We start from the raw sequence: 13739 nt of genomic DNA, 5'->3' as shown, positions 1-13739 counted from the left end.
GCTATACTAAAAATATGATGAAAGAATTTTAATATAATAAATTTTCAGAAAGAACTATTTAGACAGCAACGAATCATCCCTACTGCAGGTGTCAAAGGATTTGCTAGTTGGTACTTAAGGTCCCAAATACGAAACCTAGTTGTTTTATATCTTTAGCAAAGTTCAGTTTTTTAAAAAAAATAAACTAAGCAAATAACATAATACCTTTCTCCCTCCCTCTCTCTCTCTCTCTCTCTCTCTCTCTCTCAAAAAAAAAAAAAAAAAAAAAAAAAAAACTATTTAGACAACAGTCCACATGATAATACTATATACTAAACAAATTGTAAATATGGATGAACAATTCAAACTCAAGGAGAGCTAAGAAAATTAATGCATCGGTTTCTTCTGTTTCAACATTATTCAACTACTTCTAGTTTCTAGAATATTGGCTTGTATACTAAATTTCGCTAATTTTGCATGTGCTATTTCTCCTTCCAAGAGTAGACAAATATATCTACGAAGTGAAATTCTATTTATACATCCCAAAATGGCTGTAGATCTTATACTTTCCGTCCTATGATTCACAAAATTTAATAAATATTTTGTATTGAAAACAAAAAAGACCAGACAAAGAGTTATTTTTGATCTTTGGATGAGAAAGTGTAAGATATACACCATACATGTATCATAGCTCATACAGGTAGTTTGTAGATTGGAGACTTATAATATCTTGACTTTTTCATTTTTGGACAAATTATTGGGGCCTTATATGATTCTTTTATACTAATTTTAGATTCCCATTGCTCCCTCTCTTTTATTTGGTAGCTCACCAAGCCAAACAAATGAGAAAAGGTCTTATATAAGAAAGGTTGGTAGTGACAACTGAGAAATTGAAGGATAGAGGTCCTAAAAACTCTAAACTAGAAAATCTGCACTAGTCAAAAAAGCTGAAACATCTCTTCGTAGGATGTAGATATTGTAGGGCCATGATCATTCAACATGGGGTTGGCATGAATATTGTTCCCAATTAGACCTATAATCAATGAATGCACTTTATAATTAATACTCCTAAATGTTGTACTTTATGTTGTGTTCATTAATTGCATGTCGGGTCCATTTTTGCACCCTGTAAAGTAGCGGAGTTCAACAAACTCATCCAAGCTTCTTCGACGGAGTACGGTAACATAATAGTTGAAATAATGCATTTATCTTATTAGCAATCTAATTTTAGATTAGAATTTCACCAATTCTCAGCGTGTTTGGTGAAATAACAGTAATAATTATCAATTTTCTTGTGCTATTTTCTAACCAAACATTGTCTTTCCGATCTAAATAAATGTATGATAAGAAAAATAATTAACCAATATTATATGGCCTTTCTTATATATATATGGTTTTTTTTTTTGTTTATTTGGTCTTTTCCTAGCTACTAGTGTGGCCATTTGCATGTACCTATATTGTCACATGTTGTTGGAATTTGGAAGAATCATAGCACATGCTCTTCAAGTACAAATAATTGCAAAGCCTCCTATATATTCTCAGTAAATCCCTTTTTTTAATACCAACTTAGCTAGGTACAGGGCTATGAACAGTAATCTAGGAGGCATCAAATGGCATCTTTATTTATTTATTTATTTATTTTTCTTTTCTTTTGCTTCATTTGTAATAAAAATGTTACCACATGGTAATTCCAATCTATCTAAATTCAGGAAGTGACGATTTATCAACGTGAGATTAATTATTGGAATGTGAAAAGTTTCTCCTATATATTGTCATATTTTCACTAAACATGAAACTCTAATAAACTATTTGGTAAACCAAAAATTTTAAAAATTTATTATGTCCATAAGAAGCAAATAGATATGTGCTTCAAAAGCCTGAAAATTTGGAAATTTTGATTTTGGTATAGGGAAAAGCCAGTGAGAAAAATTTTGGCAAGGAAACTACCAATGTTTTCGTTCTAATAATAACACTTCATCAAATAGCATTGGACAGTCAGTTGACCCCAACGATAATGGTATCTAAAGGCCCAACTAGCTTACTAGTAACATCGACTCTTTGAAATGGACATACACAACATGCTTACAATGTCTAAAGGATTGATTCTGTGACCCAGACTTGCTAAACAGGCACTGCAACATGCCAAAGTCACCGCAACATCCAGAGCAGGATCAAACACAGGATCTGAATCTAAATTATCAGTACAAGCAATCTAAGTCATGTCTTTAATTGTCATCTGTGAATGCCAAGAAAATTAGGATAGGTGAACTTTTTTCACTAATTTATTCAGTCATTGTCAATAACATATATAGATTTTGATGTAAAATACATTGCAAACATCATTCAGGATTAAAGTTGTTGAAGAGACGTCACTACAAGAAAATTTATCTTTTGTGGAGAATTATTTGTGACAGCTCAGAGATTGCCTCAAAGTACGTTGTTGATATTTGTGGCGGCCTATTTTTCGATAGTGACAGTACAACAAAAACGCTCTATAGCGGCACTTTTAAATATAGGCATAAGTAAAAAAAAGTGTTGCTGGCTAAATTACCGACATTTTTAAAAGGTGTTGCTATCTGTGGGGTCGCTAGGTATATAATGATAGTTAAAGAGTGTCGCTATAATCTAAAAAAAGTGCTACCAATTTATCAACACTTATTTAAGTATTTACCAACTGCCGGAACTCTACCTCATTGGTTGCGGTGGCGGAGGAGGAGGAGAGGGAAGGGCTTTTCGTCTAGGATTTCAGTAAATTAAGTGAGAGGAGAAGAGGAGATGGTAATCGATATTTCTTTTTTTTTTTCTTTTCTATTTGTAATCGGACCGAATGGACTGGGTGGGGTGAGTTGAGTAGATAATTTTTTATTTTTCGTTAGATTAGGCTTTATATTTAGGCATTAGTAGATTTTTTTTTTAAGTTTCGGCATAAATAGAACACTTACACAAAAGTATTCCAAACATGTGTCCCTATAAGCTAATTCTATTGTAGTGTGATCTTTAATTAATTTCACTAAAAGTGGTCTTAAATTTAGCGATATTTTGTTTCTCCGTAAATATTTAGACTACTAGTGGTGATATTATATATGGTGCTACTGCCATACTCAAGTGTAAATTTTATGTGCATCAATTATCAGTAAGGTTTTAAAACGGGCTTAATATATACTTATTAAGTTTTTATGGAGGATATTTAAATTTTAGCCATTAATAAGTGTAGTTGACTTTTGTGGCAACTTCTTTTCGATAAATATACAAAACTTTTGGGGTAGTAGTTAATTTTGACTATTGAAAGCATTCTTGATTTTTAGTGGTATTTTATTTTTCTATAAATGTGTGGCCTGTTAGTGATGGGTTTCATCTTGGCCAAGAAAAACAGAAGATTTAATAGTAATTATTTAAATTTGCCACCAAATAAATTTGGAATTATTCAATTATATATTACAAAACTATGATTATATATATATATATATATTTCAAAGAGGGAGAAAATTAAAATCGATCCTAGTGTGTTTTCATATTAATCAAATAACATTGAGTGCAAAACCATTTTACCAAACACACTCATTAGAATCGTGTCATTCAATTTTTTTTTTTTTCCGACACTGTTTGATCTGGTCCAATATCTTTATGCATCCTAAGAGCAGACCAGATCATCTGCACCACTTGCATTTTTCAATTAAAAAAAAATACTACTTAATATTAATAACAATTTTATTATGAGTTTATGACCAAATAACATTTAGGCCATAAAAAATTGCTGTAAATTTTTAAAAAATCATTCTAATGAATACCGCCGCCAAATTAAAAGACCAAAAAAAAATCCCAAGTGAGGGAAACTCCATCTCTCTTTTCCTTTTTTTTTTGCCCTTTTTGTTTCCTCTCCCATTTCTCCTAGTTTGATACTTGATCTTACAACATTTGAGAATTGTTTTTTATTTTTTAAAAAAAAGTAGGAAGAGATGAGTAGGATTGCATAAATTTGGAAAGAGTACAAGTGTGCAACAGTGACAAAGGGAACAAATAGTTGGTGAAAGATCTGCCATGTTGGTGCCCCAGTTAGGTTCGACCTCTCTTTCTCCCTTCCTTGGTAGGTCACTTCATATTTTGCCTTTTAGGTAGGACTCAAAGTGGTTAAGGTAAACTCCCATCGAATTTGATAGAATGTGAATGTCAGAATTTAGTATTCGATATATATTTATATTTAAATTCATATTTAGAAAAATAAAAAAAAAAGTAAATGCGAATACGATTTTTGAAAATTTTGATTGTATTCGACCGTCTTCTCCCCTTAAAAATAAAAGAGATGTTAATATATATTGCAGCGAGATAAAATACTTTTTTATCTTATTCTTCGTTTATTTTACTATAAATTTTATGTTAAAATTACATGTCTCTTTATTGAAATATTAAGTTTTATTGAATATAATATAGGTATATTTTAAAGTTTGAACACGAGTGTGAATTTTTAATTGTATTGTGTGTTTTATTCGCTCTAATTTTAGTTCACATAGGCTAGAGCTGCTATACTATTATGAGCACAGATCTCTTTGTACTCATAAATTTTCGGCCGTTAGATGAAGAGATGTGCAGTTAGGATAATAGTGATCCCGGTTAGAATGATAGTAGTCTTCTAAAATTGAGTGGGTAGTTAGTTGAATAGTATGATCTAACATGTGAAAATTGTCAAAAGGATAAATTTAACGGCCGAAAACTTAAGAGTATAAAAGGGTCTATATTCATAAAAGTATAGTAGCCAACTCGTTTATTTTTGGTCCTCGAAACTACGGGCTTCGACGATATTTTATTCCTCAAATTATAATTTATTGGAATTTCTGGCTAAAACTTTCTGAATTGTTGCAATGAAATCCCGCAATCTAATTTTTTAACTAAATATTGATAAATTACTAGTATAGAAATAATATAGCAACATTATAATTGATGATACAGTAATAATTAAGATCTTACATTTACACTAGTAATTCATCAATATTTAATCAAAAAAATGGGTCATGGAACTTAATTGTAATAATTTAGAAAGTTCAAATCAAAAATCAAAAATTATAATGAATTGAAGTTTGAAGACTGAGGTGTCACGTGATCCATAATTTAAGGGCCAAAAATATAGTTTATACAAAACTTTACGTTATCTAATTGTCATTACCTTTTAAAGCAAAATATTATTTTATTATTTCAATTATGCCTTTTTTTTATAATATATAATATTAAAGCCATTGCAAATTCTCTCATAAGCACTTAATAATATACACGTTTAGATAATTTTTGTTCTATTATTCACTTACAGTCAAAATAATATAATTAATTTTTTTATTTTTCTAAACTATTTTTTATCATATCGATCTTGTTGTTTACAGTCTTTGATAAAACTGTTTTTATTAGTAATTAAGAGAGACACTATATATTGACTCGATTTGATTAGATTTAATAAATTAATCTGATCAATTGCATGAAGCTGGTGAAGCATGATTCTGCCTCGAGCCAAGCGCTCCCTACTTGCAGTGGATAGATAATGATTGATCAAAAGGACTGGACCGACCAAGACAAAGAGCAGTGGTGAATATTCCTGCGATTTGCTGGTTGGTGGCATTTTCTCATTGGAGTCGGGCTGCTATACTATCGGTAGTACGGAGACTTCCATGTTATCAAGTTATTTTCGATGAAGCAGTTTTCAAATCGACAATCGGCTCCATTAGACTTGATCTACACTATTGAAAGTATTTAGAAACTAAATTTCAGAATTTTTCGACATCATTTGGCTAGTGATCAAAATGTCTCAAAATTGACAATTTTAATGATAGATGTGATGCATTTGTAAATTTAATGGTGTAAAACAATTCAAATCAGATGAAATTTTTATAGAAAATTCTTTTTACTATTTAGAGTAGGATCAGTATCTCTAATCTTAAATTCAAGTCTTCTATCATTATTTTTTATGAAATTTTTATTTTCAGATTACTCGTTTGATAGGTAAATGATACCGAAAAATTATGAAATTTAGTTTTCAAATACTTTCAATAGTGTAGATCAAGTTTAACGGAGCCGATCGTCGATTTGGAAGCGGTATAATTGAAAATAACTTGGTAGCACGAAGGCGTCCGTGCTACCGATAGTATAGCAGCCTAGCTCTTCTCATTTTATATATATATATATATATATATATATATATANTTTTTAAACTATTTTTTATCGTATCGATCTTGTTGGTTACAGTCTTTGATAAAACTGTTTCTATTAGTAATTAAGAGAGACACTATATATTGACTCGATTTGATTAGATTTAATAAATTAATCTGATCAATTGCATGAAGCTGGTGAAGCATGATTCTGCCTCGAGCCAAGCGCTCCCTTCTGCAGTGGATAGATAATGATTGATCAAAAGGACTGGACCGACCAAGACAAAGAGCAGTGGTGAATATTCCTGCGATTTGCTGGTTGGTGGCATTTCTCATTGGAGTTGGGCTGCTATACTATCGGTAGTACGGAGGCTTCCGTATTATCAAGTTATTTTCGATGATACGGTTTTCAAATCGACGATCTGGTCCATTAGACTTGATCTACACTATTGAAAGTATTTAGAAACTAAATTTCAGAATTTTTCAACATCATTTGGCTAGTGATCAAAATGTCTCAAAATTGATAATTTTAATGATAGATGTGATGCATTTGTAAATTTAATAGTGTAAAACAATTCAAATCAGATGAAATTTTTATAGAAAATTCTTTTTACTATTTAAAGTAAGATCAGTACCTCTAATCTTAAATTCAAGTCTTCTATCATTATTTTTTATGAGATTTTTATTTTCAAACTACTCGTTTGATAGGTAAATAATACCGAAAAATTATGAAATTTAGTTTTCAAATACTTTCACTAGTGTAGATCAAGTTGAACGGGGCCGATCGTCGATTTGGAAGCGGCATAATTGAAAACAACTTGGTAGCACGAAAACGTCCATGCTACCGATAGTATAGCAGCCTAGCTCTTCTCATTATATATATATAGAGAGAGAGAGAGAGAGAGTGAGGCTACTATGCTATCGGAAGCACGGAGCCTTCCGTGCTTCCAGCTCGTTTTCGATGTTGCGACTTTCGAATCGTCGATCGACTCCGTTAAACTTGATCTAGAGTATTTGAAGTACCTAGAAAATAAATTTTATAATTTTACGATATCATTCGCTTAGTGAACAAAGGGGCTCAAAATCAACGGCTGAAAATAAAAATCTTACAAAATGTAATAATATGACATTAAAATTTTAAATCAAATATATTGATCTTGTTTTATATAGTATAAAAAATTTTCCATCAAAATTTTACATGATTTGGATATTTCTACACCGTTAAACTTACAAACAGCTCACTACGGCCATTGAAATTTGTTGATTTTGAGCCCATTCGATCACTAGGCAAATGATATCGTAAAATCATAAACTTTATTTTCTACGTACTTCAAATACTCTAGATCAAGTTTAACGGAGCCGATCGACGATTCGAAAGTCGCAACATCGAAAACGAGCTGGAAGCACGGAAGGCTCCGTGCTTCCGATAGTATAGTAGCCTCACTCTATATATATATATATATATATAGAGTTGAGCTAGAATACTATTGATAGCAAAACGTCATTTTTGCTATCAAGTTTTTAGCCTTTGGATCAACTTTTTTCATCATTTCTAATCATTGGATTAAATACTATAAACCAGTAGAGACCAATCAACCCTAGGGGGACCACTCAACTCTAACTGACTAATATCATCCTAACCCTACAATTTCTCATTCAAAGATTAAAAACTTGATAATAAAAAGATCATTTTGCTATCAATAGTATTCCAGCCTAATTCTATATATATATGTAGTTACTATGCTATTGTAAGCATAAAGTAGTTGGTGCTTCCGATTTTTTAGCCCTTAGATCATCTCCATTGATCATTTCTAATCATTGGATTAATATTATTAACCAATGGAGACCACTCAACACTAGGGGACCACTCAATCCTAAAGGGACCACTAGCATCCCAACCGCAGAATCTTTGATCAAAGAGCTAAAAAATCAGAAGCACCAACTACTTTATGTTTCTGATAGCATAGTTAGCATAGTAGCTCTACACTATCTATATATATATATATTATATTTTTCCTCAAATTGCTATGTGGCAATTTTTCCTTCTGTTGAATGTGGACTCTATTCCGAACCAGCTCAAGTCCTTCATCTTTCTCTTCCTTCGACTGTTATTTTCATTTATCAGTAAGATAAATCCCATTTCTTATCATCGTTTTTTTCATCACCATTTTTTTTTATTTTTATAGATTTTTTTATTTTTTAATTATCTATCCGCCATATCACGAAGATTACTATACTAGTATTACAAGTTAATTANCAAATATGTATCTAAAAAATTTAAAATAATAAATCACGCTATTAAGAAAGATATACTTTAAATGATAAATAATTAACAATAATCTCTAATGCAAAAATTACTTTTGAAATTAAATAGAAAAATAAAATCTGTTAGGAAATAAATTTTTAAAATTAAATAGAAAAATAAAATCCGTTATCTTATAAAATATATATATTTTGAAATTAAATAGATAATATCTAAAAAAGATATTTTAAAATAAAATAGGAAAATATCTTTTATAGAATTTTCACACCCGCAATCTGTCATAGAAAACTTATTTTTGAAATTAAATAAGAAAATTTATTTTTTAGGATTTTCACATCAGTAATCTATTGTAGAGAACTTACTTATTCATTGCGGTTTCTATTTCTATTTTTATTCTTATGTTTAAAATTTTTCGTACGGAAAGAGAAAAATGAGGGCTAATTTTTCAGCCGAAAAATGGGTCTGTCGACAGATCCAAATTTGAATATACGTGCTTTTATATATAGTATAGATATATATAGTTACTATGCTATCGTAAGCATAAAGTAGTTGGTGCTTCCGATTTTTCGCTCTACACTATATATATATATATATATATTATTTTTTCTAAAATTGCCATATGGCAAATTTTCCTTCTGTTGAATGTGGACTCTATTCCAAACCAGCTCAAGTCCTTCATCTTTCTTTTCCTTCGACTGTTATCTTCATTTATCAATAAGATAAATCCCATTTCTTATCATCGTTTTTTTCATCGCCGTTTTTTTTTTATTTTTATTGATTTTTTTATTTTTTTAATTATCTATCCGCCATATCACGAAGATTACTATACTAGTATTACAAGTTAATTACTAAAGTTAGAACTTTTTAGATGCACTATTTTTTTAAAAGCCATTTTGAGTTTATCCTGCTCTAGAGATTCATATTGGGTTGGGCCGAGATGTGAAAGTGTTTTTATGAGCCTAGACGCCGAGTTTGGGCCTATTTTCGTGAGCACAACCAAGGTTGGGCCTACAAAAGATAAAAGAGATGCACAAAAATGTCTTACTAACTCTGCTGATTGAGCTAACCAAATTATTGAATATATAAATTAGAAGTAACGGTGTTTGACAACTTAAATTTTAAGAGAAAGGTGGTTGTTTCATATAATTTAATATGGTATCAGAGTAGGAGTTGCATGTACTTATTCGACGTGTGGGGGTGAGATGCTTGGTTATATTTGAATAGGACTAAGTTGGGAAGAATTTATGATGCCCTTGTGGCTAGTTTTGAGAGCAACGAGGCATTCGACTATATAACACTCTTGAGAAGAGTTTGGATGGCGAGATACTTGGCCTGGTGACCAACCTCAATAGTGGGGTTGTTTCATTGGGAACTCGTGAAGTGTTTATTGGAAACTCATAAAGTTCAACGAAGAATTCAACATAAGGTAGACGCCCAATAATAAAACAGTAAGGCTCGCGGAGTAGTATGTTTGGTCAAAATACTTAAGTCAGTATTTCGCTGGTAAGTTTGAAGATGTGTCCTTGCTAAGAATTTGGAATGGCTGATTTGACGGTGGTGCGACACTTGCGCAAAAAATTCGAAGACGAAAAAGTTGACCCGGTCACAAGCGATACGGACAACTAAATAATAATAACTGAAGATATATATCTTTGTATATTTTCTCTGTCATTAATCATTTTCCCTCTGTGGGAATCTTACTACCTTTTCTCTCACTCTCATCCTTACAAAATCTCTCTCTCTCTCATCACCAACTTTCCAATAAGATGCCCTGGAACAACATCTCTCTCCTCACCGCCTTTCCAATGAGCCACCCTGAAACATCATGAACCCCGGCCCCTCTCCTCTTTCGCTTTGCTGAGTGTACACACTGGCCCACACGTGTCGGCCCTGGAAGCGTGCCACGAGTCCTCCGCGTCGCGCCATGCACACCCCCGGCGCCTCACCCCGCACGCCCCGCACGCCCCGTCCCCACGCCGCAACGAGGCCTCCACACTGTCCCTCCCCTATATAAACGCCCCACCCCCCACCGTTCAAACCCACAGCAACAAAAGAAAAGGGAAAGGATCGATCTCCACTCCTTTTCCACCCACCTCTCTCCGCGTTAAGCGTCGCAGCAATGGCCCCGATGAGGACGAGCTCCCCCTCCGCGGAGAAGGAAATGGGGCGCGCACGTGAGGAGCACGTGGAGGAGCGTTTGGAGATGGTTCGTGGCGACGGGGACGACGACGACGACGGAGACTACGACTGCGCTCCAGCTGCATGAAGGGAACGACGAACGAGCAATAAGTGCCACGTGGCGGGTGGNCATTAACGAGAGAGAGAGAGAGAGAGAGAGAGAGAGAGAGAGAGAATTGGAACTCTTATTAATTTGATCCCTTTTGTGTTTTGGATGTACAAGCCCAGATTGGTATTCATTAAACGACATATGTGGAGTGGGTTGAGTTATCACTCTACCATGCACCTTTAGTATATTTATAATTAAGTACTACAATTTGAGACTTGATAAATGGAAATTTTGATGAGATCAGATCAAAGAATAATATAATAAAATTTATATTAAAAAGTGACAGAATAAGAAAAAAAAAATTGTTAGCGATCAAACTTGTGTTGCTGATGAAAATTTATATAAATTGAACCAAACATTCCTACTGCATGTGATAAAGAACTCGATTGTATTGATATTCGAGATCCTAAATTTGAAATATAATTATTTCACATCTCCGGCAAAATTTACGTTGTCTTTTCTTCTTTTTTTTTTTCATCTCTCCCTCTCACTCATGCGTGTACTGCAAGGGGGAAAAAAAAAAATAAAAAAAGAAAAAAGGGTCCCTCACATATTTGGGCCGACAAGTCTAATATTGACTCACCAAATGGGTCTTAGAGAAGTAGACAATACCAAAAATTCAATATATATGTACGAGAAAAATGTAAAACAGGTACCTTCATTTTCTCTAAAATAAAAATATCTATTAGTTTTTAGGTCAATTTGCGTAAAAAATTCACTAGTTTTGCACTTTTGCAAAAATAGGTCACCTTTTTCGATTTTAAACTATAAGACATGCAACACTTTAGTACTTCAATTTTAACTTATTTTAATTTCTTACTCAAATATTTAGAATTATTTAAAATCAAGTTCTATAACCCAATTTAGTTGACTAAATATTGATTATCGCTAATTGAAAGTGATAGATCAATATTGTGAATGACGAGGTGCCAATAATTAACATACCGCATTATTTTTATATTAGCAATGCGTAAATATTTAGTCAACTAAATTGGCTTAGAAAATATGATTGCAATAATTCTTCAAATTAGAGTTATAAAGTATAATAAATTAAAATTTAAGAACAAACTATATGCAGTGTCTCATAGTTGGAGGACCGGCACCAAACATGTAGGTTACCCTTTTTTAAATTTTCTCCATTACTTTCCATCTATCTTTTATAATCTCTCAAAAATAGCTATTTTTCGCGTACATATATATACTACATCCTCTTAAAAATGTGTAACTTAATTTGTGCCAATACTCTTTTATAATTAGAATTTGCATGTGTAGTGTCAATAAAAAAAAAAAAAAATCAAACTCCATGCTACATAGAATCTCGATTAAAAAATATATATTATTATCCGCAATGTTAACATGATATGTTTCATCAACTTAAACTAACGTATCATTCGTGTTATTAAGAGAATGTAATATCTTTTACCATATTTAATATTTGTTATTATGCAAATTTTCAACTCTCGTGGTGATCCTTTTTCTCTATTTAATTTCTATATTAATATTGTTGACCATGAGGAAAATGATTTGTTTGAATTTTACCTTTGAAAATATTTTATGAAAGTAAGGTGGGTTGTCCACCTACTCCCCCAATTCTAACACATGCGTTTTGAGCAGCTCATTGTGAATTGAAATTACGCAATTTACAATTTGCTCACTCCACTTCCCCACAGAGAGTTTCCAATTTAGCTGAATTAATTTGGGTTTATTTTGTTCTGTTATAGATTGTAAAACATTGTAACAAAAATTATTATGTAAATAGTATTATTCTTAAAAATAGTGTTGCATTAACATTATTTTAGATCTCATTTGGTATTGAGGGTAGTCCTATATAGGGATGCAAATGGATTCGAATTAGTAAAGCTCTCGTCTTGACCCATTCTGAATAGAATGGTAAGTAAGAATAAAAAATATAGAAAAATTTAATTCGCTCAGCAACCACCCTAATCCGTCAAGCAAATAAAGTAGGAGAGTACTCTTTTCTTTTCTTTTTTTCTTTTATCAGTTTCAATCCGTCAGAAATTCGCTCTTATCCCGATCAGCTCCTAATGAAGCTCTAACTAAAAGCCAAAATTATCATTAAAATTAAGAGTAATGCTTCTATACTTTTTTNGCGCTCCAGCTGCATGAAGGGAACGACGAACGAGCAATAAGTGCCACGTGGCGGGTGGTGATTGGGCTTGTTTTTGGGTAATATAAGCATTTTAGCGGGGGGGTTTCATGGTACGTGACTAGCTCTACGTGAGGATATTACTAACGTTGAAACGTTGACGTGTGTTGAGAATTTGATATTGTAATATATGTCGTGGTAAGTGTGACGATGCAACGTGCTGTTGACTCTATCTAGCTTATATAGATCAAATTTTTCTTATTTTCTTTTTTAAATAATTTTATTCTATCTTAATGTTTTAATTAATTGATCACGTGTGTGTCCGAACATTTTCTCGTTGCGTGGCTCACTTAAAGTTGCGGGTCATAAGAAACGTAGTTCAATGCTCCTAATATCACGTTAATTGCGACTACACCCTTCATTAAAGAGAGAGAGAGAGAGAGAGAGAGAGAGAGAGAGAGAGAGAGAGAGTTGGGCTAAAATTGGAACTCTTATTAATTTTGATCCCTTTTGTGTTTTGATCTACAAGCCCAGATTGGTATTCATTAACGATATATGTGGAGTGGGTTGTTGAGTTATCACTCCACCATGCACCTAATTAGTATATTTATAATTAAGTACTACAATTTGAGACTTGATAATTCCAAGGTGAGAGCTAGCTTTCAAATGGAAATTTTTGATGAGATCAGATCAAAGAAATAATATAAGAAAATTTATATTAAAAAGTGACAGAATAAGAAAAAAAAAATGTTAGTGAACTTGTGTTGCAAATGAAAATTTATATAAATTGAACCAAACGTTCCTACGACATGTGATAAAGAACTTGATTGTGTTGATATTCAAGATTCTAAATTTGAAACATAATTATTTCATATCTCCTGCTAAGTTCACGTCTTTTTTTTTTTTTCCTCTCTCTCTCTCTCTCTCTCTTTCTCTCTCTCTCTCATGCATGCACTGCAAGGAAAAAAAAAAAAA

The sequence above is a fragment of the Ananas comosus genome, linkage group 11 (assembly GCF_001540865.1).
Source record: "Ananas comosus cultivar F153 linkage group 11, ASM154086v1, whole genome shotgun sequence".
Taxonomy (NCBI): domain Eukaryota; kingdom Viridiplantae; phylum Streptophyta; class Magnoliopsida; order Poales; family Bromeliaceae; genus Ananas; species Ananas comosus.
Note: the sequence above shows the minus strand (reverse complement) of the source record.